Below are 26586 nucleotides of genomic sequence, written 5' to 3'. Positions count from 1 at the left end.
CAAGTGCAATATGGGGGGCTCAAACAGGGTTGAGCCCTTAAGAAAAAGTGAAAATGAGCTCAAAAAAAAAGCCACTTTCAGTTATGGCCGGAGCTCAAAGAAAAAAGCATATATGGTTAAGAAAAGTTGCAAAAATAAGCCCAAAAAGGGTGAAATAGCAACTCACCCTTGTAGACCAATCTTTGGTTGCTTCTTGGACCAAGTTGCAGCACCTTTAGCCTTTGAGAAGCCCTCCTTGTTGCTGGAAATAGAGTGGTGGTGGTGGTGCTTGGTGGTGATGAAGGAATGAAGTACAGAACTTGGATGTTTTTGAGGAAAATGAGAGAGATAGAAGGAGGTTTGAATGTATATGCTTGAAGGCAATTTCTCTAACCCCTAATACAAGTGTTGGCCCTTGGTTATATGGACCAAAAAGAGGGGCAAAAGGTGGGGGGAAAAGGAGGCAAGCTTTCCCCCACAAAATATCCCCCGGATATAGATATTTTCTGGGGGATAAAGCTATATAGCTGTAAAGTGAACAGTGTGAGGATCATGGCCGGCCAGGTATTTTTGTTGCAGGTGGCCGGCCGGCCACACCCCCTAGCCGGCCGGCTAGGGGTCAAAAGGGTCAAGTTGGTTTAGTGGCCGGCCACCACATAATGGTGTCCTCCCATGTGCCCTCAACACAACCCTGTGGTTAAAAGTCCAAGAAAGTGGCTCAAGGGTGTTCAACATTGGCTCAGAAGGAGGGGTTCAAAAGGGTCAAGCAACATTAGTGGCCGGCCACCAACTTTTAGGGTCCTCCCATGTGTGTACATCACAAGTATGTGGTTCAAAGTTCAAGAAAGTGGGCCCAAGGTGTTCAACATTAGCCCGGAAGGAGGGGTTCAAAAGGCTCAAGTAACATTAGTGGCCGGCCACCAACTTTTAGGGTCCTCCCGTGTGTGTACATCACAAGTATGTGGTTCAAAGTTCAAGAAAGTGGGCCCAAGGTGTTCCACATTAGCCCGGAAGTGTGAAAAACGAGCGTCGGAGGGCGTCGGAGGATATATAACTGGTTGCTGCAACAATTACTGGCCTCCCACCCTTCAGTGACCTTCCCAGTGATAAAACAGAGGTACCTGCCAAAAATGAACGAAAACCGTTGCAAAACGAATGTTCGGGGGCCAAAACGCGCAGTTCGAGGTCCCGAAAATGGGCTGTTAAGCACCGAAAGTGGCATTCAGCCACGAAGTGGGTTTCTCAGACCCCAGTGTCCCTCAAAAGGGAGTAGAAAGGAAGTATGCCAAAAATCAGAACAAACGGAGATGGTTATGCGGTCCCGAACCGAGGCACACGGCCTGACGGCTCCGAAAACCGGGAACCGGACTCCGAAATGGGCAAAATGGCCTGCGGCCACAAAATGTAGCCCATGGCCACTGAGAGATGGTCTACGGGACCTCTCCCTCCCCTCAGAAAAAGAAACAGCAAAAATCGAGCCTGGTTCGCAAACCGAGGCAAGGCACAAAAGAGGGTTCGGAAGTCCGGAGGCAGGGCTCACGGCCGCAACTCTGAAACTTCTGAACGAGCACATTATGCAACATCACCAAGCGCTCAATTAGTGACGTCTGAGTCTTAAGGTCGGTCAAAAATGGGGTGTCTACAGGCGCCCCCACCATCTATGAGAGCTACAGAGCAGCTCACCTCCCACGAGATGATCTAGTTTTACTAGGGGCTTGGACGCCGATTACTTCTTAGGAGAGGGTGATTATACGACATTCATTGAGACACACCTCATGCCTTCTTTGACCAGTATACGTAGAGGTGTGAGGGTGAAAGCTCCAACTACGAGAGAGAGAGAGAGAGCCACAGTACCCAGGGCGACCAAGGCGCATGGTAGAGGGGCCACCCAGACGAGGCAGAGAACCGGCTGGCCACAGCTGCCTACTACACTCACATGTTGGCGGTATACTAGGGAGGCATATCAAAGTCCGATTGAGCCTGCTGCAACAGGACATAGATACATTAGAGCTCCTAATGCGCCCCCGGTATGTACTCCATTCTTTAGTTTTCTCATTTCTTTATGATATTTGTTCCTTCTAGACATTGATCATTTCCAATGCATTTGTAGGCACCTCCAGGATACACTGAGGATCTGCTAGAACTATTAGCCTCATTCGAGGGCATGATATTGAGGAGGGAGGCACTGCTCGGCTTCCACGGCATTCATCGTTTCCTCAGTTTCCTTACATTCCAGTCATCAAATTTCCACTGGCACACTGAAATTGACATTTCAACTGAAAATTTCCCCACACTACACGGATACACTGCATCTGACTTCATACACTGTACCTGACTTTTGCATATACTAATTTTGTATACCATACTTGCATCTGATACACATACTGTGGCTGACATATAACAACTATCTTTCAAGTCCCACCTATACCGAGAGCACCGGTAACAGCAGCACCAGGACCATCAGTGCCTCCTTTAGCAGTAGGGAAGAGAGAGAGATAGGCTCCAACACACAGCCGAGGCAGACCTAGGGGCACCAAAGGCGAGAATGGTCCTTCAGAGACCATTCTGAGCGACGACGACACTGAGAGTAGCGAGGTTAAAAAGGCAGCGAGTCAACACGCTGAGTCATCCGAGAGTGGAGACGATGACGCCGGCTCGGGTTCTACTAGTGGCGATGCTACTGAGCCAGGTTCTGAGGCAGAGGGCAGCAATGACTCCGATTCCAGTTCGGCATCCAGTTCTGAGTCCCCGCCTAAGAAGAGGACGAAGAGGGCCTCTCGAACTTGAGATAGCTAGCATTGATCTATCTGTATTTTCGCTTGGTTTCTTTTGTTAGTAATGTTAGCACATTGTACAGCTTTAGATAGGTTTTTTTTTTTTTTTGAAAAACTTGCAGTTTTGTAACAAAAAACAAAAACAAACCGTGATCGGAATGAAAATTGGGTTTTTGACAAAAGTTATATTTTGCATCACGAGCACCCCATTGCATAGAACCAAGATTGAATTGATAATGAAAATTGAACACTTGTGTTGGCAGAACTTTTTTAATTAGGTAATGAAACGACCAAGACCGAAAAAGAAAGACAAGGTACAACTCAATATACAAAATAAAAACAACTCGATAAACAACTTAAATACAAACTCAACAAAACTAAAAAAAAGACTTAAAACAAAACCTTAACATATATAAAGAGTAGAACAAAACAAAGGTTCTCATCACTCTTAACATAAAGGTGGATAGCAGGTCTGCAAAAAGGGTTGTCGGCCATGAATGGATTTTATCGGCCACCAGTGGTGGCCGGACGGCTACCCAAGTGGCCTGTCAGCCATCACTAATGGCCAGTCAGCCAACAAAGTGAGGAACCTCTAGATTGTTGCCACCTAGCTTCCACTCACTGCCCTATTGTAGACACCCCATTTTTGACCGTCCTCAAGACTTGGACGTCACCGCTTGAACACTCGGTGATTATCCATATTCGTGTTCGTTTGGAGTTCCCGGAGGTCTCGGCTGCGCGCCTTACCTTAGAATCTCCGAATTCGACCGTTAAGTGTCTGGTTTCACACCGAACACTTGTGTTTTGCCTTGGAAGGGCAGAGAATGCCTTGTGAGGCATCCCCACACACCACCGGCAGTGGCTGGAGGCCACCGGCTGGTCTTTTTCTGCCACCGGCACTATTTATTGCCGGTCGACACTTTTTTTTGTCGAAATGACATTTTTGGGCAGCCGACCACTGTTCATCTACTTTATGGAGATATTTTGTGCCAGCTGTGATAGCTGGCACTAACTCTGCCTCCCTCCATACACGTGTATGGAGGGATCTCCCTCTAAGCAAGCTTGTTGTATAAGCTTTGCAAGAGGGAGTCTTATAAGAGGAAGGGCCTTCCTCTTTGATCTAGGTTTGGAAGTTAGGAGCAAAAACCAGAGCTTAGAGATATAGATATATCCTATCTCTATATCTCCCTCTCTCTCCTCCTTTGTGTGTGATTTTTGGCCCAAAAGTGTGTTTTTACCTTACTTTTGCACCATTACACACACTATTACACCTTGCTCCGAGATTGAGGGACTTGGGGGGTTGATTCTTGAGTTTTTGGACTGATTTTGATCAAAAGAAGAGGGCTGGACCATTTGTTCTTCAAAGGTTCTTCAAGGGTGAGCATCTTGCTTTATATTCCCCAAACTTGCAATAGTCTTTTACCTATCTTGCTTGTTGATTTAGCTTTTGTGTATAACATGAAAAAGGCTTGTATTCTCATGCTTTAGAACTTTCATTAAGGTTATTTTGTGGTTTGAGTGCTAACTCACCTCATTAGGCTTTATTTGGCCTCTTTTGTGCCTCTTTTGAGAGGCCTTGTTTGCTTGAGTGTGTTGGTCTTTTCATCACTAAAAACTAGTTGATTTTCAGTATTAAAAAAGGTGGTTTGAAGTCTTGCATAGGGGAGAGACACCCCTCTCCCTTCATTGTTTTGTTTCCTTGCTTTTTGGCTTAAAAGGGTAGCATGTGTGCTTGATCATTCTTGGCCTCATTTCAGAAGTTTTTTAGGTGTTTTAAGTCATATGTAACCTCTGTTTTTGGCCGGATTTGTGCCTCCTTGTATGCTTGTAGTACTTGCTTTGTATTGCTCCATTTTGCTTAGAAGTGCATCTCATGATTAGGCCATGATCCTTGCGTGTGTTGGCTTAGTTCCATGAAGCTTTTAGTATTGTTTTTCCATGCTTAAAGTCTGTTGGTTATCCATTTGGTCATGCTTGACATGTTTGTTATGGGTGCTATGTATTTTGGCTTGAAAGCTTTGAGCATGTTGACCTCTAGCATGCATGGTTGTGATCACCCTCATGATTTAGCATCATTTAGGACCACATTTTAGTCCAAGAATCATGTTTGTATGTGTGCATGCATGACCTCTTTTATGCCTTGAGGGTGTACCCTCTTATGCCTAGGAATGAGCCTTGGTGCATATGCCTCTTGGAAGTCACCTTAGCTGCCATATTAGGAGGGTTTGGAGTCCTATCTTGGTCTGTAAAATTCTGTTTTTACTTGTTTTAATCATGCCATGAGAGGTCATGTTGGTGAGGGTAAAATGTCTCCTTTTTGTGCCTTAACCTTGGGACCATTAGTTTGCTTGTTAGCATGAGTATTGGTCCACCTTTTAGACATCTTTTGGCCACTGTTTTGGGGCAGATCAAGGTCTGTCCCTTTATGGCTTAAGGCCCCATTGCATGCTTGTTCCATGTTTGTTGAATGATTGCTTCATTAAGCCTCGTAGCATGTTAATCCCATTCCCAAATTGGTCCATGTTTGCATCACATTTGCACCTTGTATGCTTGGCATTGCACATTTGTCATGTTGGTTGCATAGTACTTGTTGTGCCTTGCATCTTGGTATCATGTTGCATTTTGAGCCATGTTTGCATAACATGCATTGCATTTACTTGGTTTGGGGTGTCAAAACCAAGTGTGGGAATCAAGGGACATTCATACTTCAAGTGATGTAATGTGCCTCGATTCCCGGTCACCGGGGCCTTTGACTCCAACTTGATAAGGCTTCGGTTCTCATTTTGTTTGTTGCATGCATCTTTATATCAAACGGCAAATTTGATTCTTTGAGCCACCATGCACCATTGATGGTTCGGGGATCGAGGGACATGCTTCCTTGAGTTCAAAGCATGATAGGAAATATGACCATGCTTACATGTGTCTGAAAACCCCATGCCATGCACTGTCTATTCTCTGTTTGCTGTCAAAACTGTCTCTGCATGAAGTTTCTGCCGACCGGCAGAATTCAGCGCCGGCCGGCAATATTTTAAGTGCCGATTATCAACTCAACAGCCGATGGAAATTCTGGAGTGCCGGTGGGAATTCTGTCTGGCCGGTGGTGCTCTGCAATGTGTGAGGAACCTGCTCCAGGACTTTGGAAATTTTCAGAGAGACAGGGCAGTGTAAATAGAGGCAGTAATGCTATGGCAGCGAGTTTCCGGGCAAGGCGAACCGAGCATGCATCATCTACGCATCCCGAGGGAAAGGCTGTGACCACCCTCTTCTTTCTTTTGCATCCTTTTTTTTTAATTAATTAGAAATTCTGTAATAATTTTATTTGTTTATTATTTGGAACTGTAATATTTATTTGGGCCCTCCGAGTGAGGGCAAATCTGTAATAAGTGTGTGTGAGTGTGTGTATGTCTTCCAACCTCACGTCTTTCTTCCCTTTTATTTACCTGCTTATGATGGTAGATTAGGGCATGTTTAATTTAGCATACCCTATGCTATGCATGTGTGCATTCATGCATTTGTACTGCATGCATTAGGCTCGGTACATCACGCTAACTACATTTGTACTTCAATCTACAAATCGAATATGTGATAATTGATCGCATTACATATGCCATGCTTAGGTTAACCGAGCCTATCTAAATTGCATCCTGTATGTGTTGCATTAGGCAATTTAACATGAACTAGGACACGCATGTTTGCTAACTAGTTTACTGTTTTGGCACGGAGTACGATGTAAGTATTTATGCTTTAGCATCTCGCATGTGTGTGAATGTTAACATGACAGTATGCTTGCCATGCGGCTAAATGCTTATATGTTAAACTGTTTGAATGCCTGTGGGTGAGAGGTCGCCGACTCCATCGATCTGAGGATCTAATAGCAGGACAACCGGTGTACCATTCTCTACCCCCGGTTACTAAACGGAAGGCAACTAGGCAGAGGGCATCGGTTCAACAGTCAGTTCAGAGGGCCTTATCTACCCCACCTGAGTTCAGTAGGGATCAGGGTCCTGTTTCACCTGCAGAGAGGGAACGCATACCAGTAATTCAACCAGAGCAGAATAGTATGGCTAGCTTAGAGGGGATGGTACGCCAACTTCAGGAAAGCATGAAAATGATGCAGCAGGATGCTGTCCAACGTCAGCTTCACAGCAAGTCCCTCCCCCACTAAGGGTTCCGATACCCGAAGAGACTCCAAACGCCCGGAATGTCCAAGAAGATACGGACATCCCAACGGGGCCAGCTCCACCCCCGATTCTGCCTCAGCAATCCAAGGCACCCACTCCTATCAATCTATCGGATTCTCCCTTCGAGTCCGAGGTGGACCCTGTGGCATTGAAAATGCACAAGCTTGAAAAGCTGTTCAAGAAATCTCAGGGTGCGAAGTCCATTCCGGACATTGGAGACGGATACACCGATACAGCCGTGACGCTGCCAGATCGGTTTAAGATGCCACAAATCGATCGTTTTGACGGATCTGAGGATCCCATGGTACACCTGCGACTATTTTCAGACGTCCTAAGGCCAATGGGCCTCACTAGATTGCAGAAGCTGTCTTTATTCGGCCGGACCCTGTCGGGTGTAGCGGCTACATGGTATGCAAAATCGGAAGATGACGTCAAGAGAAGTTGGGACGAGATGGCTGAGGCCTTCATCCTGTAGTACTCGTATAACACACAAATCGAGATCACGACCCGGGATCTCGAGACAACGAGACAAGAAACCAAAGAGAGTTTCTCAGAATTTGTAACCAGATGGCGGGCTAAGGCTTCGATGATGACCTTAAGACCCACGGACAAGGACCAGATTCGGATGATTGTGCGCAATCTTCAGCCGAAGCTAATGCAGAAGATGATTGTAATCCCCTTTCCTACTTTTGCTGATCTACATGAAATGGGGGTGCAGATCGAGGATGCCTTTAAACAAGGCCTGATTGATAATGACCGGGAGCAACCCCGCAGAACTTTCAATCGAAATACTACTGCAGGCCCGAGTGGCGCTACAACTGCCAGGACCTCTGAAGTGAGTATGGTCACCACCAACCCTTCCCCAAGAACTACAGCAGCCACACCATTCTCCGGTGCGTCTGGAAGCAACCCTCAAACAACCAAATACCCTCCCAGAAATACCAAAACCTTCGCTCCACTTTATATGCCCCTATCCAAAGCTTTGGGGGTTTTGATCAGAAAAGGGCATCTGAAGCCCCTAGAGCCGCGGCCCTTACCCGAAAGACTCCCCGCCACCCACAATCCAGCCAAGTATTGTACATTCCACCAGCAGCACGGTCACGACACTGACCTGTGCTTTCGATTGCGTCATGAAATCCAAGATCTCATTGATAATGGGGTGATTTTACCCCTTGAAAAACCCAATGTTACTACAAATCCTCTCCCCACACATAACCAAGTTCCACCACCCAAAAGAGTCAATTTCATCCACACTGGGGTCGCATCCTACGATCCTAGTATCTATATCACACCCTCCTACCTGCCTAAGCCGGAGGTCTTCCTTCCTGATAGCACCGATTTGTGCATGATGGACGTCTCCATAACCCAACCCAAGCCAGTGGTGGTGACCATCGAGAACAAGAAAGAGATTGTCGAGCCAGAGTCTGCGGAATCTGGAAGTGATGTTGGGAACGCTTATAGTCCAAGTGACTACATTTCACCAATGGGCCAGAATAGACCAGATGTCGAATTTCCAGTCGGGGGAGAGCTGTGTGCAATCCAAAGGGACAGTCCAGGACAGGGAACGGATGATTTGACAGCTGTGGAAGAGGATCTTGCCAAGTTCCAGTTTTATGATAACCAAGATCCAGAAGACCCAACCGTCAACTGGTTCAATTATGAGGAATCGGCTGAGGCCACAGGATGGTTGGACGATCAGCCAGATGTGGTAGGAGGGTTTCAGTCAGAACAAGGCCCGGCAGGGGCAGAAGCGTCAATAACAGCCGGGAAGGTCGAAGAACAGAATACATCGCCGGAGAGCGCCGGTGTCGAGAGTTTCGCTCAGGAATGGAGCATTTTGAGTACAGGGATCATTGAGCAATCTACTGCGTTGACACAGTCAGGACAGGGAAGATTCGAAGATTCTGAGAGGATCAGGAAGGCGAAAGGCCATGTGGAGGTTGAGACTGCCACAAGTACAGAAATGGAGAATGCTGCGAGCATAGGGATAAAAGGGACTGCAAGTATCGGGACAGTTATGCCAGAACTAGACAGATGCCTGTCGGCTGCAGATGGTATGTGGTGGGAAGACGACGATCTATGTCTGGCCCACACGGACGAAGATTGGGAAGATAACCAACCAGATGATACCTGGTATATTGGCGAAGTCGATCACATGACTAGGAGTGGACGGTACTTCAAGCCTCCACACCTAGATCAACCGGAAGTGTCGGGAAAAGATAAGGAGGCAGAGAAGCAAAAGGAAAAGCAACTCGAAGATGAGGCCGTATTGAGACAATTGAAAAAGATACAAGAAGACATCTCCATCTAGGGACTGCTTATGGCTTCTCGAGTACATAGACAAGCCGTCCTCACAGCCATGGACAAAGCCAAGCTTTCCATAGACACCACGCCCGAACAGCTGGTGGGCTTAGTCTTTTCAGGAGGAAGTTCCCCAGCATTGAGTTTTTCTGACAAAGAACTGCCACCTGAGGGTGCGAACCATAACAAGCCACTCTACATCTCTGTGGAGTGTAGAGATAAATGGATACCTGTGGTGCTTATCGACACGGGGTCCGCCATCAACGTCTGCCCGGCAAGGACAGCTTATGCGATTGGTTTGAAAGTCGCGGATTTCGTGCCAACGGCCCAGGTAATTCAGGCGTATGACAACACAAGCCGGGAAGTAATGGCAACAGTTAAGATTCAAACAAAGGTTGGGCCGGGACAGCACGAGATAGATTTCCATGTCTTGGAGGTTCCTGCAACGTTCAACCTGCTTTTGGGGCGGCCGTGGCTGCATCAGGTAAAGGCGGTCTCCTCTACCCTGCATCAAGTGGTAAAATACCCCTATGGGAAGGGAGTAGCCATTGTCTTCGGAAATTCATCAATTTATCCGCCGCCAGAAGTTTCCACGCCTGTTCTAGAAATTGAACACGGTATGGAAGATGTGTTCATATCAGGTTTTACCTTGGCTGAGGCTCGGGTTGTACAGGACATCATGGCAGCTAATGAAGGGGTATACGTCAGTGCCCAAGCAGTCTATCTCATGAACAAACTCCAGCACGTCCTCGGGATGGGATTGGGCAAGAGCGGCCGAAAAGGTGTCGCAACATTGGCCGAAGTGCCGTATAACCCTCATACCTTTGGTTTGGGCTACCTACCCACCAAAGAGGATTGGATAAGGAAAGGAAAGGAAATGGCCGGAAGGGCCAGAGCGAAACAGATGGGGAAGCCCTTTGACTTAATGCACCAGCCCATTCGGGGTACCCTAAACGGACGCTTCGTCCGGGAGGGGGAGGACTTTCCGTTCTGTGGCTTCCCAGAGCCGTGGCTCAACACGGAGAAGAAGCGCGTACCGGGGTTTGAGATCTTCTTTGATTTACAGTTACCTGAGGATGACATCGCCGAAGGGCAGACAGATCTATCGGCTGAGGTTGAGCAAAGTAAGGAAGTGCAGTCTGAGGACGCTGAAAATGAAATGGGGGCAGCGCTGGCGTGTCTGCTTTCAGATCCTCCGATCGAACAGAGGTGCTTGGGGGATAGCTCCTCGGTATGTGTGATTGGGAATGAAGCGGCTGCGGGCCTACCATCAGCTATTTTGGATGCGTCCATCGCACCTTCTCTCATCTGGCAATATGAAGAAGGCTTTTTATCTAGCAGCACCGGGTCAGGTAGTGAGCCGGAATCTGATTCCACCGAATCTTGTGCGTCGGAATCAGGTTCCAGCTCAACTGAGTCTGAGTTCGGTATTCCTGGGGGTGATAACCCGGATGCCACAGTCCTGTCTAGGTCGTCATTTTCATTTTCTTTTGAGTCTGTTGTAACAGAGGAATCCGACGGCTCGGAAGTATTTAATGAGAACGACGTGGATGTGGTTTCGGAGTATTTTTCTGTGCCTTTGATTTATTGCTTAAATCAGGATTTTCAAAATTTTGATGAAAACGACGAGGAAGAAATTCCTCCGGTTTTGCAACGGTTAATTGATCAAGAGCAGGAAAGATTTGTTAAACCTTTAATGGATGAAATCACTACTGTGAATGTTGGTACTGAGAAGGACCCGCGGCTGGTCCAGATCGGGTCCACGTTGTCTTCTGAGCAACGCGAGCGCTTAGTCGCTTTGTTAAAAGATTTCAAAGACGTTTTCGCGTGGTCCTACGAAGACATGCCTGGAATCGATCCTGAGATTGTACAGCACCGGATCCCTCTTGATCCCAAGGCCCGACCTATCAAACAGAAGCTCAGAAGGATCCGCCCTGATTGGGCCCTTAAGATCAAGGAAGAGGTCACCAAGCAAATTGATGCAGGCTTCCTGCTGGTGTCTGAATACCCGACTTGGTTGGCCAACATTGTTCCGGTGCCGAAGAAGGACGGCAGAATTCGGGTCTGTGTAGACTTCAGAGATTTGAACAGGGCCAGTCCGAAGGACGACTTTCCCTTGCCGCACATTGATGAATTGGTAGATTTCACGGCAGGACACGCCTTGCTTTCGTTTATGGATGGCTTCTCAGGCTATAATCAGATAGTAATGGCACCCGAAGACCGGGAGAAGACTGCATTCACTACCCCGTGGGGTACATATTGTTATAGAGTGATGCCATTTGGGCTGAAAAACGCTGGAGCTACCTATCAACGGGCAGCAACTACAATATTGCATGATATGATCCATAAAGAGGTCGAGGTGTATGTGGACGACATGATTGTCAAGTCCAAAGAAAGAGAAGGCCACTACACCGCCTTACAAAAATTCTTCCAAAGGATCAGAGAGTTTCGGCTGCGGTTGAATCCCCAGAAGTGTACTTTTGGTGTTACAGCAGGGAAGATGCTAGGGTTTCTGATTACACAAAGGGGCATCGAGGTCGACCCTTCCAAAATCAAGGCCATCTTAGAAATGCCACCACCAAGGACTGAAAAGGAGGTGCGAGGCTTTCTAGGTAAAGTGCAATTCATAAGACGGTTTATCTCTAAATTAACCTTGACTTGTGAACCACTTTTTGGTCTCCTGAAGGAAGTTCCAATGGGACGGCCGATGTCAGGCAGCTTTTGAACAGATCAAAGAGTATCTACAGAACCTGCCCGTGTTGTCACCGCCAGAGCCGGGGAGACCGTTGATATTGTATCTTTCGGTAACTGAGACCACAATGGGCTGTATGCTCGCGCAAGAGTCAGGGGACAGAGTGGAAAAGGCCATCTACTATCTGAGCAAGAAGATGCTGGATTACGAGACCCGCTATACACCACTGGAGGAGGCTTGTTTGGCCTTGGTATGGGCTACCAGGAAGCTGCGGCACTACCTGTTAGCTCACTCTGTAATGTTGGTTTCACGTTTGGACCCCATCAAATATCTTTTCGAGAAACCAGCACTTACGGGTAGGCTAGCCCGTTGGCTGCTATTGCTTTTTGAATTCGACTTGAAGTATGTAACACGCAAGTCAGTGAAAGGAAGAGCGGTAGCGGAGTTCCTTGCCGACCACCCGATCGAGGGGGATGAAGCGGTTGAGTACCTATTCCTAGATGAAGCCATTCTGCACATCGAGGATGAAACTTGGACGATGTACTTTGACGGAGCGTCAAACCAGTATGGGTATGGGATAGGGGTGTTGCTGATAGCGCCTGACGATTCCCGTATCCCTTTAGCATTCAAGCTCCAGTTCAAAGTCTCGAACAATGAGGCAGAGTATGAGGCATGTATTGCTGGCCTGGAAGCAGCCCTAGAACTAGGGGCAAGATGGTTGGACGTCATTGGGGACTCAAACCTTGTTGTGTCTCAAGCAAAAGGAGACTGGAAAGTCAAAGAGGAAAGAATAATAATTTACCACCAAACCTTGGATTTGTTAATTCCTCGGTTTGAGAAGTTAAATTTCACCCACCTAGTAAGAGAGAACAACAGGTTCGCCGATTCATTAGCAACTCTATCTTCCATGATAGACATCCCGTCCGGAGTCCGGATGCGTCCAGTCATCATTGATCAGAAGTTTGCACCAGCATACGAGTCGATTTCTGCCATAGATGAGGCTCAAGACAACAACCCCTGGTATTACGACATTTGGAACTTTTTAGAAAAGGAGACGTATCCGCCAGGGGCAAGTGCCAAGGATAAGAGGGCCATTAGAAGAATGGCTATTCAGTTCATCATCTGCGGGGGTAAGCTGTACAAAAGGGGTCATCTGGGAATGCATAAGCTCTGTGTAGGAGCTGAAGAGTCGAAGCGCCTAATGGAGGCCATCCATGGAGGGGAGTGCGGTGCACACATGAATGGAGTAATGCTGGCCAGAAAGATCCTCAGACAGGGCTACTACTGGTCAACCATGGAGGAGGATTGTATCTGCTTTGTTCGGCGATGCCACAAATGCCAAATCCATGTGAACCGTATGAACATCCCACCGTCCAAGCTATACAACATGACGTCCCCGTGGCCATTTTCCGTTTGGGGAATTGATGTGATCGGAGCTGTTACCCCGAAGGGGTCGAACGGACATGAGTATATCCTGGTAGCGATAGATTATTTCACAAAGTGGGTCGAGGCCCAATCATACGCGGTGTTGAAGGCGTCGCACGTCGCCAAGTTCATCAGAAACAACATCATTTGTCGCTACGGGGTGCCAAACGAGATCATTTCGGATAATGGATCCCACTTTAAGAAAGAAGTGGTCGACTTGTTGGAAAAGTATAACATGGCTTTTCATAAGTCATCTGCGTACCGGCCGCAAACCAACGGAGCAGTTGAGGCCGCCAACAAGAACATCAAGCACATACTGCGGAAAATGGTGGAGACCTACCGAGATTGGCCAGATAAGTTGCCGTTTTCTCTGTGGGGCTACAGGACTTCAATTAGAACTTCTACCGGAGCGACTCCGTATTCGTTAGTTTATGGAATGGAGGCCGTTCTACCTATTGAAATTGAAGTTCCGTCTTTACGGGTATTGGCTGAGTGTCAGATAGCTGAGGCAGATTGGCAGCAGAGCAGGTTTGAGGAACTCATGCTCTTTGACGAGAGAAGGCTGAAAGCACTGTACCACGTCCAAAGTTATCAACGCAGAATTGCGCGGGCTTTTAACAAGAAGGTTAAGTCCAGAAATCTAAAGGAAGGGGATTTGGTGCTCAAGGACAACCGAGCTCCCATCCACGACCCGAGGGGCAAGTTCAGACCCAATTGGACTGGTCCCTACATCATCAAAGCTATCTGGTCAGGTGGAGCTGTGGTTCTGATGGACTTAGATGGCTTGGAATTCTCCCAACCGATCAACATGGACAAGTTGAAGAAATACTACCCTTGAGAGGCTCGCTAGGCCGAAAACCCGAAAGGGCGACCTAGGCAAAAGTCAGAGCACAAAAAATTAGAAAATATAAAAACTGAGCTCGCAAGGCTGAAAACCCGCAAAGGGCGGCCTTGGCAAAAGTTAGAGCGCAAAAGGATAGTGAAAATACTTGAGCGAACCTAAGCCGGAACTACGTAAGGCTTGATTCCCATCCTTGGGATACGTAGGCAGCTTCATCCTGAAGTTCAGCCATAACACTTCCCCGATCAACTTTGTCCATTTGATCATCTCAGTCATCTTTGTCTATCAGCATTCGTTGGAATCCCCAGTACAGTGCTACTCAGACTAGGGGCAACTTTCTGTTGCTGTGCAGTGCTGCGGCGCTCTTCAGACTAGGGGCAACTTTCCAGTTGCGGGGATCTGGGGTTGTGCGTCTCAGTGACAAATCTCAGGCGTGTCCAGTTCTGATCCACATCAAAGATGTTTTTGAGAAGTTTTAATAAAGCCGATTTCGTTCAAATAATCTTTTTACAACTTTGACCATTTTTGGACCAAACGAAAAATTTTCAGTACCACAACTTTCAATTTCATTGATTTCAAAACAGAGTTCTCCTGCTCTTGCATACAATTGAAGTTGTTTTTTATTACATTCATAAAGAAAACTTGAAAGTACTAATAAAGCAATAAATCTGGGGCATAGTCAAATCAGGTGTTCCTGCGCCCCCTCCCAGAGCTGGTCGAAGCCTCTGATGCCAAGCTGGGCCCAATCTGTGCTTCTTCGTTGAGCCAATCCACGCACTCGTCAGACAAAGTGCAACTAAAAGTAAGAGCGGGGGCCAGGAGTTCTCTCATCCTCCACACGGTGGCCTGCCAAGCAAGCTGTGCGCCTCGGGCTGGGAATGCAACAGGATACTCTATCCCCTCTGGCGGGCAGGTCTGATCATGGCCAAATTGGCATCGAATCCAAAATGGGAAATAGAATACACAGTGAGTGAAACCAACCAATTGAATCCCAGTCTGCCGGGGCATGTTGTAACTCATTGCCGGGAGGTTCAGCCAAGGGCACCGCCAAGCAATACGGTCTGCGGACAAGCGGCACATCCAAGCGACACATCCAAGCGAACCACCATCCCTCATCCAAGGCATTGACCAGACGGTGCCGGAAGAAGTAGCCGCGAGCTGAATATGCTGGGCAAGAGTCCACAACCTGCAGTTTGTCCATCAACCATACCTGGGAAGGGATGAAAAATGAGAGAGTGAAGAATAGAGAGATGTACGATGAGAGAAAAGTGAGGATGGGGTTTTGTGAGAAAAGACCGAGCTTGAGGGCCGAGTGATGTGAGCAAAACATAAATGCGAGATTGGGTGGGAAAACATTACCTGTAGTAGTAGTGGACTTCCTGCTAATCTGGTCGTCTCATGGCGATAAAAGACGTCTAAGCCCATTAACGTTTCGGCCAGAGTCATAGCAATACAGCTCTTGCCCTCCTTCAAGCCTTGGGCAACCTCGATCAGCCGGACACTAGCCCCTCCAGAGCCTGAGACAAATAGAAAATGGGATAGCATGCACAAACAGAGGGCATGTCGCCGGAAGCCTTGCCAGTGATGGTTGTTGCGATCGCCAGCATCAGAAAATTGATTGGCCAAACTCGGAATGTCCAGCATCCCGTCGCAAATTAGGGACCGAGCGTCACGCATGCTGAGTCCGCACATGCGCCCTAAGGATTGGGCATGACCAAAATTAAGTTGGGGCAGGAGCTCCTCTTCGCGCTCGGATTCCATTAAGGCTCGGAAATCTTCAAACATAGGACATATCTCTTGCCCGACGAAGCTAAAGACATGCGTCACCGGATTCCAAAACCTTGCCGCGGCATGAAGAAACGGGAGGTGCAATGGGGTGCAGCCCAGAGTGAATAGTGCATTTATGCCAAAACCCCGGAAGTTCACTTTTTCCGAGCCATCCAAGCTAGCAATCCAAGCTGTGAGATTTTGAGCAAGAAACTCTTTCATTGGAGCAAATCAGTGTGAAAATGAGAAAAACTACGAAGCTGGGATCTTTTGTAGGAGATAAGGTTGAGTGGGGGACAGGTGTCAACATTCTGGTGATCCCCTCATTTAGTGCCGGCCGGCCAAACTTTTTGCCGACCAGCCATAATAGTTTGCCGACAAAGAAATTTTATGGCCGGTAGCCATTCTTTGCAGTCGGTGGTCTCTATCCCAAGCCGATGGGCTTCCTTCTGGTTTCCTAAGCTGTTTATGCTAGGCATTGGGGAATTTCACCACCTCCAGCCCCTCCCCGGCAATCGATTCTTGCGAGGACACGCTTGTCCGATTGACAAGTTATTATGCATTTGCTTATCGAGTTGTATTTCACCTTCTTTGAACTCTTGATTTGTTTATCGAGTTGTACTCACGCTTGTTTGGTCCTATTATGCCTTTGTACATTTGCTTATCGAGTTGTAAGTCGGTTCACTACCTGATTATTACGATACAAATTTCCAAAGTAAGATTCGTTCACATTGTGGTATGATACCTTGCGATGCGATGCACAGAAAGTCCACAAATGCAACATCTTTTGAACAAAATGGATTGTTTCATTCCCATCACGTGTTTTGCAAAATGTGTAACCTTGAAAAAGAATAAAACCTGCCCGAGGCAGTGCAATGTGCTTAAATTACTAGTAAAAAGGAAAGTAAAGCATAGAGTGACAAGGAAGCAAAGTATCAGAATTGATACCAGTGAAACTCCCCTTGCGGTCAGCGCACCTTCCGTACCTTTGTTCGGGTCAACGATGCGTTTGCGTACCTTCGTTACTTTAAACCATGTGAGGACGCGCACTTTTGAAATGTGAACCTTCAAGTTGACCTCAGGTCACAACTTCTGCGAACAATGCTCGATGCGTGCAAAGAATGTCCCGCCCTGTATCCTTTTCATGCCTTGTGAATTCCACAAATTGTTTCAACCATGCTGTGTAACAATACCTTTCATTGATTGCGTAGACCGCATCTTTATTAATTTCATTACCTGCGTAGACCGCATGTTTCGATTGCGTAGACCGCATCTTTATTAATTTCATTACCTGCGTAGACCGCATGTTTTCATTGCGTAGACCGCATCTTTATTAATTTCATTACCTGCGTAGACCGCATGTTTTGATTGCGTAGACCGCATCTTTATTAATTTCATTACCTGCGTAGACCGCATGTTTTGAACGTAGACCGCATGTTTTGATTGCGTAGACCGCATTACTATTTTCATTACCTGCGTAGACCGCATGTTTTGATTGCGTAGACCGCATCTTTATTAATTTCATTACCTGCGTAGACCGCATGTTTCGATTGCGTAGACCGCATCTTTATTAATTTCATTACCTGCGTAGACCGTATGTTTTGATTGCGTAGACCGCATCTTTACTAATTTCATTACCTGCGTAGACCGTATGTTTTGATTGCGTAGACCGCATCTTTATTAATTTCATTACCTGCGTAGACCGCATGTATTGCTTGCGTAGACCGCATTATTATTTTCTTTACCTGCGTAGACCGTATGCTTTGATTGCGTAGACCGCATTATTTCTTTACCCGCGTAGACCGCATGCTTTGATTGCGTAGACCGCATCATCGTTCAACTTCATTACTTGCGTAGACCGCATGTTTTGCTTGCGTAGACCGCATGATTGTTCAATATCATTACCTGCGCAGACCGCGTGTTTCGTTTGCGTAGACCGCATATTAATTTCATTACTTGCGTAGACCGCATGTTTTGCTTGCGTAGACCGCATAATATGTTGATTTCATTACCTGCGTAGACCGCATGCTTATGATCAATTTCGTTACCGGCGTAGACCGCATGCTCCACTTACATGTCTGTATTTCCACAGCATTGTTATGCTCCCCACTTGCTTTGCGCTGTCACGCATTTCGAGTATACTACTATGCATATTGCTAACGATATTGTACCTGTTAAAGTTTGTTTTCTTTTCAGGCACGATATTGTATGTACGGTTCATTTGAGGCTGGTGCGACCAAACAAGCCACACAGGTATTGTATCCTCCGAGTGAGAAGTATTGAGAATTGCATAATTCTCTTACATCCTTTATGCATTGTAGTGTAGTTTGGTGTATGCTAGCTTAAAATTGTCGCATGTATGCTTCGTTACAGCTTTCTTTGCATAATCATAGGTTATGCTCGGCTTCGTGCATTGTCTTGCATTTTGCCCCTGCCTTCGGGCGCATATCTTGTTTGTCTCGCATGTTTGTCTAAGTCTTCGGCCTTGTCAAAAATGGGTCGTCTCTGGGCTTTGACATTCACTCCCGTCATTGTTATGACTTTCGAGTTCTGTCAAAGAGGGGCAACTGTAGACACCCCATTTTTGACCGTCCTCAAGACTTGGACGTCACCGCTTGAACACTCGGTGATTATCCATATTTGTGTTCGTTTGGAGTTCCCGGAGCTCTCGGCTGCGCGCCTTACCTCAGAATCTCCGAATTCGACCGTTAAGTGTCTGGTTTCACACCGAACACTTGTGTTTTGCCTTGGAAGGGCAGGGAATGCCTTGTGAGGCATCCCCACACACCACCGGCAGTGGCTGGAGGCCACCGGCTGGTCTTTTTCTGCCACCGGCACTATTTGCTGCCGGCCGGCACTTTTTTTTGTCGAAATGACATTTTTGGGCAGCCGACCACTGTTCATCTACTTTATGGAGATATTTTGTGCCAGCTGTGATAGCTGGCACCAACTCTGTCTCCCTCCATACACGTGTATGGAGGGATCTCCCTCTAAGCAAGCTTGTTGTATAAGCTTTGCAAGAGGGAGTCTTATAAGAGGAAGGGCCTTCCTCTTTGATCTAGGTTAGGAAGTTAGGAGCAAAAACCAGAGCTTAGAGATATAGATATATCCTATCTCTATATCTCCCTCTCTCTCCTCCTTTGTGTGTGATTTTTGGCCCAAAAGTGTGTTTTTTCCTTACTTTTGCACCATTACACACACTATTACACCTTGCTCCGAGATTGAGGGACTTGGGGGGGTTGATTCTTGAGTTTTTGGACTGATTTTGATCAAAAGAAGAGGGCTGGACCATTTGTTCTTCAAAGGTTCTTCAAAGGTGAGCATCTTGCTTTATATTCCCCAAACTTGCAATAGTCTTTTACCTATCTTGCTTGTTGATTTAGCTTTTGTGTATAACATGAAAAAGGCTTGTATTCTCATGCTTTAGAACTTTCATTAAGGTTATTTTGTGGTTTGAGTGCTAACTCACCTCATTAGGCTTTATTTGGCCTCTTTTGTGCCTCTTTTGGGAGGCCTTGTTTGCTTGAGTGTGTTGATCTTTTCATCACTAAAAACCAGTTGATTTTCAGTATTAGAAAAGGTGGTTTGAAGTCTTGCATAGGGGAGGGACACCCCTCTCCCTTCATTGTTTTGTTTCCTTGCTTTTTGGCTTAAAAGGGTAGCATGTGTGCTTGATCATTCTTGGCCTCATTTCAGAAGTTTTTTAGGTGTTTTAGGTCATATGTAACCTCTGTTTTTGGCCGGATTTGTGCCTCCTTGTATGCTTGTAGTACTTGCTTTGTATTGCTCCATTTTGCTTAGAAGTGCATCTCATGATTAGGCCATGATTCTTGCGTGTGTTGGCTTAGTTCCATGAAGCTTTTAGTATTGTTTTTCCATGCTTAAAGTCTGTTGGTTATCCATTTGGTCATGCTTGACATGTTTGTTATGGGTGCTATGTATTTTGGCTTGAAAGCTTTGAGCATGTTGACCTCTAGCATGCATGGTTGTGATCACCCTCATGATTTAGCATCATTTAGGACCACATTTTAGTCCAAGAATCATGTTTGTATGTGTGCATGCATGACCTCTTTTATGCCTTGAGGGTGTACCCTCTTATGCCTAGGAATGAGCCTTGGTGCATATGCCTCTTGGGAGTCACCTTAGCTGCGATATTAGGAGGGTTTGGAGTCCTATCTTGGTCTGTAAAATTCTATTTTTACTTGTTTTAATCATGCCATGAGAGGTCATGTTGGTGAGGGTAAAATGTCTCCTTTTTGTGCCTTAACCTTGGGACCATTAGTTTGCTTGTTAGCATGAGTATTGGTCCACCTTTTAGACATCTTTTGGCCACTGTTTTGGGGCGGATCAAGGTCTGTCCCTTTATGGCTTAAGGCCCCATTGCATGCTTGTTCCATGTTTGTTGAATGGTTGCTTCATTAAGCCTCGTAGCATGTTAATCCCATTCCCAAATTGGTCCATGTTTGCATCACATTTGCACCTTGTATGCTTGGCATTGCACATTTGTCATGTTGGTTGCATAGTACTTGTTGTGCCTTGCATCTTGGTATCATGTTACATTTTGAGCCATGTTTGCATAACATGCATTGCATTTACTTGGTTTGGGGTGTCAAAACCAAGTGTGGGAATCAAGGGACATTCATACTTCAAGTGATGTAATGTGCCTCGATTCCCGGTCACCGGGGCCTTTGACTCCAACTTGATAAGGCTTCGGTTCTCATTTTGTTTGTTGCATGCATCTTTATATCAAATGGCAAATTTGATTCTTTGAGCCACCATACACCATTGATGGTTCGGGGATCGAGGGACATGCTTCCTTGAGTTCAAAGCATGATAGGAAATATGACCATGCTTACATGTGTCTGAAAACCCCATGCCATGCACTGTCTATTCTCTGTTTGCTGTCAAAACTGTCTCTGCAGGAAGTTTCTGCCGACCGGCAGAATTCAGCGCCGGCCGGCAATATTTTAAGTGCCGATTATCAATTCAACAGCCGATGGAAATTCTGGAGTGCCGGTGGGAATTCTGTCTGGCCGGTGGTGCTCTGCAATGTGTGAGGAACCTGCTCCAGGACTTTGGAAATTTTCAGAGAGACAAGGCAGTGTAAACAGAGGCAGCAATGCTATGGCAAGGAGTTTCTGGGCAAGGCGGACCGAGCATGCATCATCTGCGCATCCCGAGGCAAAGGCTGTGGCCACCCTCTTCTTTCTTTTACATCCTTTTTTTTAATTAATTAGAAATTCTGTAATAATTTTATTTGTTTATTATTTGGAACTGTAATATTTATTTGGGCCCTCCGAGTGAGGGCAAATCTGTAATAAGTGTGTGTGAGTGTGTGTATGTCTTCCAACCTCACGTCTTTCTTCCCTTTTATTTACCTGCTTATGATGGTAGATTAGGGCATGTTTAATTTAGCATACCCTATGCTATGCATGTGTGCATTCATGCATTTGTACTGCATGCATTAGGCTCGGTACATCACGCTAACTACATTTGTACTTCAATCTACAAATCGAATATGTGATAATTGATCGCATTACATATGTCATGCTTAGGTTAACCGAGCCTATCTAAATTGCATCCTGTATGTGTTGCATTAGGCAATTTAACATGAACTAGGACACGCATGTTTGCTAACTAGTTTACTGTTTTGGCACGGAGTACGATGTAAGTATTTATGCTTTAGCATCTCGCATGTGTGTGAATGTTAACATGACAGTATGCTTGCCATGCGGCTAAATGCTTATATGTTAAACTGTTTGAATGCCTGTGGGTGAAGGTTGGACAGTCTGAGTTGGAAAAATTCATTGAAATCCGTGTTTTAGCCTACTTGCGAGTAGCAAAATCCAAAGTATTTCCAAAGCAAACGGATATGCAATGTTTATTCCCAAATTAGACAATCTAGTCTATACTTGTTTGCTGCGCGCATAATATAGTAATTCTAAGCCAATAACCGGAATAAGAACACATAAACGTTTTCAAAACAGAATATCACGGTTAGTAGAGGCCGGTCTTCGGACCGGGCGAAAGGGGGTGCTCATAGCTGACCTTCCCCGATCGTACCCGAGCTCCCGAGCCGAGACAACTCCAGTGATGACGGACACGTGGCCTTCGGCACCGAGTCAGGGTTTCCTAAATTTCCCCTTAATAAAATATTTAGGTGGCGACTCTGTATCTGGCAAAGCAGTCCATGTTTGGCACTTCTTTCAAAATTTGTTTTCTCAAAACAATTTGTCGAATTTGGACTCTTTGGTTCGGATTTAGAACCGTGATACAAATTGAGTCCGACCTGTAGCGGGGTCCCTCGCGGGCTTGCTACACCTATCTTCTACAAAAGATTGGAGCCTTGTGATTTCTTCATTTCAGCTGCCAATTCTTCAAAAATGGAGCCATTCTTCATCGAAAAACTCTCAAATTGGATTGCAACTTTAGATGGCTCGAAAAAGGTGAATTTTTGGGGTTTCAGCATAAATGCATTATTCCCGCTGAGTGGTTCTCCGCTTTGTTTTCCATTCCTACATGCCACAGCTAGATGTTGGAACCTGGTTACGCACGTGTTTAGCTTCGGGGGACAAGAGCTAAGCTAGACATCCCAAGTTTGATTTATCGATTTTCTGATGCCGGTGACTGAAGCGATCTTCTTTGGCGGGGTTTTCGATAACACGCCATTTGTTTGTGCATGTTAGCGTATTTCCTTCTTGCCCCTAGTTTCGGCGGGTCTAGCATTCGGCTAGTTGAAGTGGCGCAAGGTTTGAAAGAGGGCAAGAGTTATATTGGCTTGGCATTGGCCGAGACTTTGATGGGCTTAGACGCCTTTCATCGGCAAGAAACAACCAAATTCACAGGAAGTCCACTACTTCTTCAGGTAATGTTTCCCACCCTTTCTAATATGTGTTTCTCACATCTCTCGACACTCATGCTCTGTTTTTCTCTCAAAGCCCTTTTCTCACTTTTTTTCTCAACACACACCTCTCTATTCTTTGATCTCTCTTTTTTTTCATCCCTCTCCAAATATGGCTCATGGACAGGCTGAAGGTAGGGGATTCTTGCCTTGCATATTCAGCACGGGGCTATTTCTTTTGCCAACGGCTAGTGAATTTCCCGAACGAGGGGTGGTGGTGCCATTGGATGTGCAACAAGTCTGCTGTTGACATTACTTGGCACTGCCCCTGGTTTGATCTGCCTGAGATAAGCTACAACATGACTCGGCAACTTAGTATTCAGCTGATTGTCTTGACACACTATGTGTTTTACTTTCCATTCCGATTCAGGCATCAGTTTGGACACGACCAGACTTGCCAAGAATAGGGGGTAAGGTACCCGGCTTCATTTCTAATTCGAGGTTCACAATTAGCTCGACATCCCAATGCTTGGAGGATAAGAGGACTTTTGGCTCCCATCTCTAGTTTTCAACTGCGCACTTTTTGGCGAGTGCTTGACTTGGCTTGAAGATGAGGCACAATCTGGGCCCACTTTAGCGTCAGGAGCTTTCACAAGCACAAGCGGGGGACGTAAGAACACCTGACTTAGCCATACCCCAAGTTTATTGCTTTGATCTTACTTTTCAAGTTTTCTTTTTGAATGTAATAAAAGCAACTTTGATTTGTATCAAGAGTTGGAGAACTTTGTATTAAAATCAATGAAATTGAAGTTGTGAGCATTGAAAATTTTTCTTTTGGTCCAAAAATAATCTAAGTTGTAAAAAGATTAATTTGAACAAAATCAACTTTTATTAAAACTTTTCAAAACCATTTTTGATAGGGATCACAACTTGACACACATGGAATCTATCCTTGAGATGTACAACCCCGAATCCAGAAATGGAAAATTGCCTCTTGACTGGATAGCACTGCTCAGCACTGTAGTCAACTCTTTTCTCGGAGCACGGATCACAACTGAACTTTCAAATAACAAATAGACAAGGATTCCTCGATCAAACACATGGACACAATTGATTTGGAGGTGTTTACGGCCAAATTTCGAGATAAAATTGCCTACGTATTCCAAAGATAGGAATCAGGCCTTACGTAGTTCGGTTTGGGTTCACTCGGGTATTAACGGTCTCCTTTTGCGATCTAACTTTTGCCAAGGTTACCCTTTAGGGTTTTCAACCTTGCGAGCTTAGTTTCTCTTTTTTCCAATTTTTTGTGCTCTAACTTTTGCCTAGGTTGCCCTTTCGGGTTTTCGGCCTAGCGAGCCTCTCAAGAGTAATATTTCTTCAACTTGTCCATGTTGATTGGTTGGGAAAATTCTAGGCCATCTAGGTCCATGAGAATAACAGCTCCATCCGACCAAATAGTTTTGATAATGTAAGGACCAGTCTAATTGGGTCTGAACTTGCCCCTTGGGTCATGGATGGGAGCTCGGTTGTCTTTTAATACCAAATCCCCTTCCTTAAGATTCCGAGACTTAACTTTCTTGTTAAAAACCCTGGCAATCCAACGTTGATTACCCTGAACATGGTACAGTGCTTTTAACCTCCTCTCATCGAACAGCATCAGTTCCTCGAACCTATTCTGTTGCCAATTTGCCTCTGCTATCTAGCACTCAGCCATAACTCGCAGCAACGGAACCTTTATTTCAATCGAAAAAACAACTTCCATCCCATAAACCAGAGAGTACGGAGTTACCCCAGTAGATGTCCAAATTAAAGTTCTATAGCCCTAGAGAGCAAATGGCAATTTGTTTAGCCAATCCCTATAGGTCTCAACCATTTTCTGCAAATTGTGCTTGATGTTCTTGTTGGCAGCCTCAACAGCTCCGTTGGTTTGCAACTGATATGTAGATGACTTATGAAAAGCCACGTTGTATTTCTCCAACAAGTCGATCACTTCTTTCTTGAAATGGGAGCCATTGTCTGAAATGATCTTATTCGGGATTTCATAACGGCAAATGATGTTGTTTCAGATGAACTTAGCCACATGCGATGCTTTCAACACTGCATAAGACTGAGATTCCACCCACTTCATGAAATAATCAATTGCTACTAGAATGTACTCATGCCTATTTGACCCTTTCGGTGTAACTGCCCCAATGACGTCAATTCCCCAGTCTGAGAAAGGCTATAGTGAAGTCATGTTGTACAGCTTCGACGACAAAATATTCATCCGATTTGCATGGATTTGGCATTTGTGGCATCGCTAAACAAAACCAATACAATCTTCCTCCATAGTAGACCAGTAGTAACCTTGCCTGAGAATCTTCCGAGCTAACATTACTCCGCTCATGTGTGCTCCACACTCTCCCCAATAGATGACCTCCATTAGGCCCTTCAATTCCTCTGTGTCGACATATAACTTGTGCATTCCCAGATGACTCCTCTTATACAACTTACCCTCACAAATGATAAATTGAATGGCGATTTGCTGTATTGCCCTCTTATCTTTGGCATTTTCCCTTGGTAGATAAACCTCATTTTCCAAGAAGTTCCAAATATCATAATGTAGACACCCCATTTTTGACCGACCATAAGACTCAGACGTCACTGATTGAGCACTCGGTTATATTGCATATTGTGCTCGTTCAGAAGTTTCAGAGTCCCAGCTGCAAGCCTTGCCTCCGGACTTCCGGACTCTTTCGTGCCTTGCCTCGGTTTGTGAACCAGGCTCTATTTTCTCTATTTTCTTTTCCCGAAGGGAGAGAGAGGTCTCGTAGATCATCTCTCAGTGGCCATAGGCTACGTTTCGTGGTCGTAGGCCATTTTTCCCATTTGGAGCCCGGTTTTCCTTTTTTTGGAGCCGACGGCCGTGTGCCTCGGTTCGGGACCGCCTAACCACCTCCGTTTGCTCCGATTTTTGGCACACACCTTGTTTCCTCCCTTTTGAGGAACACTGTGGCCCGAGAGACCAACTTCGTGGTCGAACGCCACCTCCGGTGCATAACAGCCTGTTTTCGGGGCCCCCAGGCCGCGTGTTTCGGTCCCCGAACCTTCGCTTTGCATCCGTTTTGGTTTATTTTTGGTGGAGACCTTATTTTCATTGTTAGGAAGCTTGTAGGAGGGTGGGAGGCCAGCAATTGTTCTGAAAAGCCAGCTTTATTTCTTCATCGCTCTCCGTCGCCCGTTTTCCTCACTAAAAAGCTAATGTTAACCACCCCAGGCCACTTTTTTTAGCCTTAAACTCCATATTTGTGTTGTACACACCTGGGAGGCCACCAATATGTATAGGCCGGCCAGTAATTGTCCTTGACCCTTTTGAACCCCTCTAAAAAGTTGGCTTTTCTCTCTCCTGGTTCACATTTTCTGGGTTTTGACCACATAGTTGTGTTGTGCACACATGGGAGGCCACCTTTTTGACGTGGCCGGCCAGCAATCTTCATTGACCCTTTTGACCCCTGGCCGGCCGGCCATGGGGGGTGGCCGGCCGGCCACCTGAACCTTTTGAACCTGGCCAGCCATGATCCTCTCTCCAAGTGTATTCCAGTTGTGCAATTTGTTTCCCCCTAGATTTTGTATCCGGGGGGCTGCCTTTTGGGCGGAAATTTGAATTGGTTTTTCCCCCCATTTTCCTTGCCTCTCTCCCTCTATAAAACCAGCACCCCGGCTCCATTTTGAAGGGTTATAAAAATTGTTTAAGGCCATTGCATACAATCCTCCCTCTCCCTCTTTTCCAAGCCTCAAAACACCCT

The sequence above is a fragment of the Camellia sinensis genome, unplaced genomic scaffold (genome assembly GCF_055761805.1).
Source record: "Camellia sinensis isolate YWXY unplaced genomic scaffold, ASM5576180v1 Unanchor14, whole genome shotgun sequence".
Classification (NCBI taxonomy): Eukaryota; Viridiplantae; Streptophyta; class Magnoliopsida; order Ericales; family Theaceae; genus Camellia; species Camellia sinensis.
The sequence above is the reverse complement of the archived record's forward strand: the minus strand, read 5'-3'. Positions refer to the sequence as shown.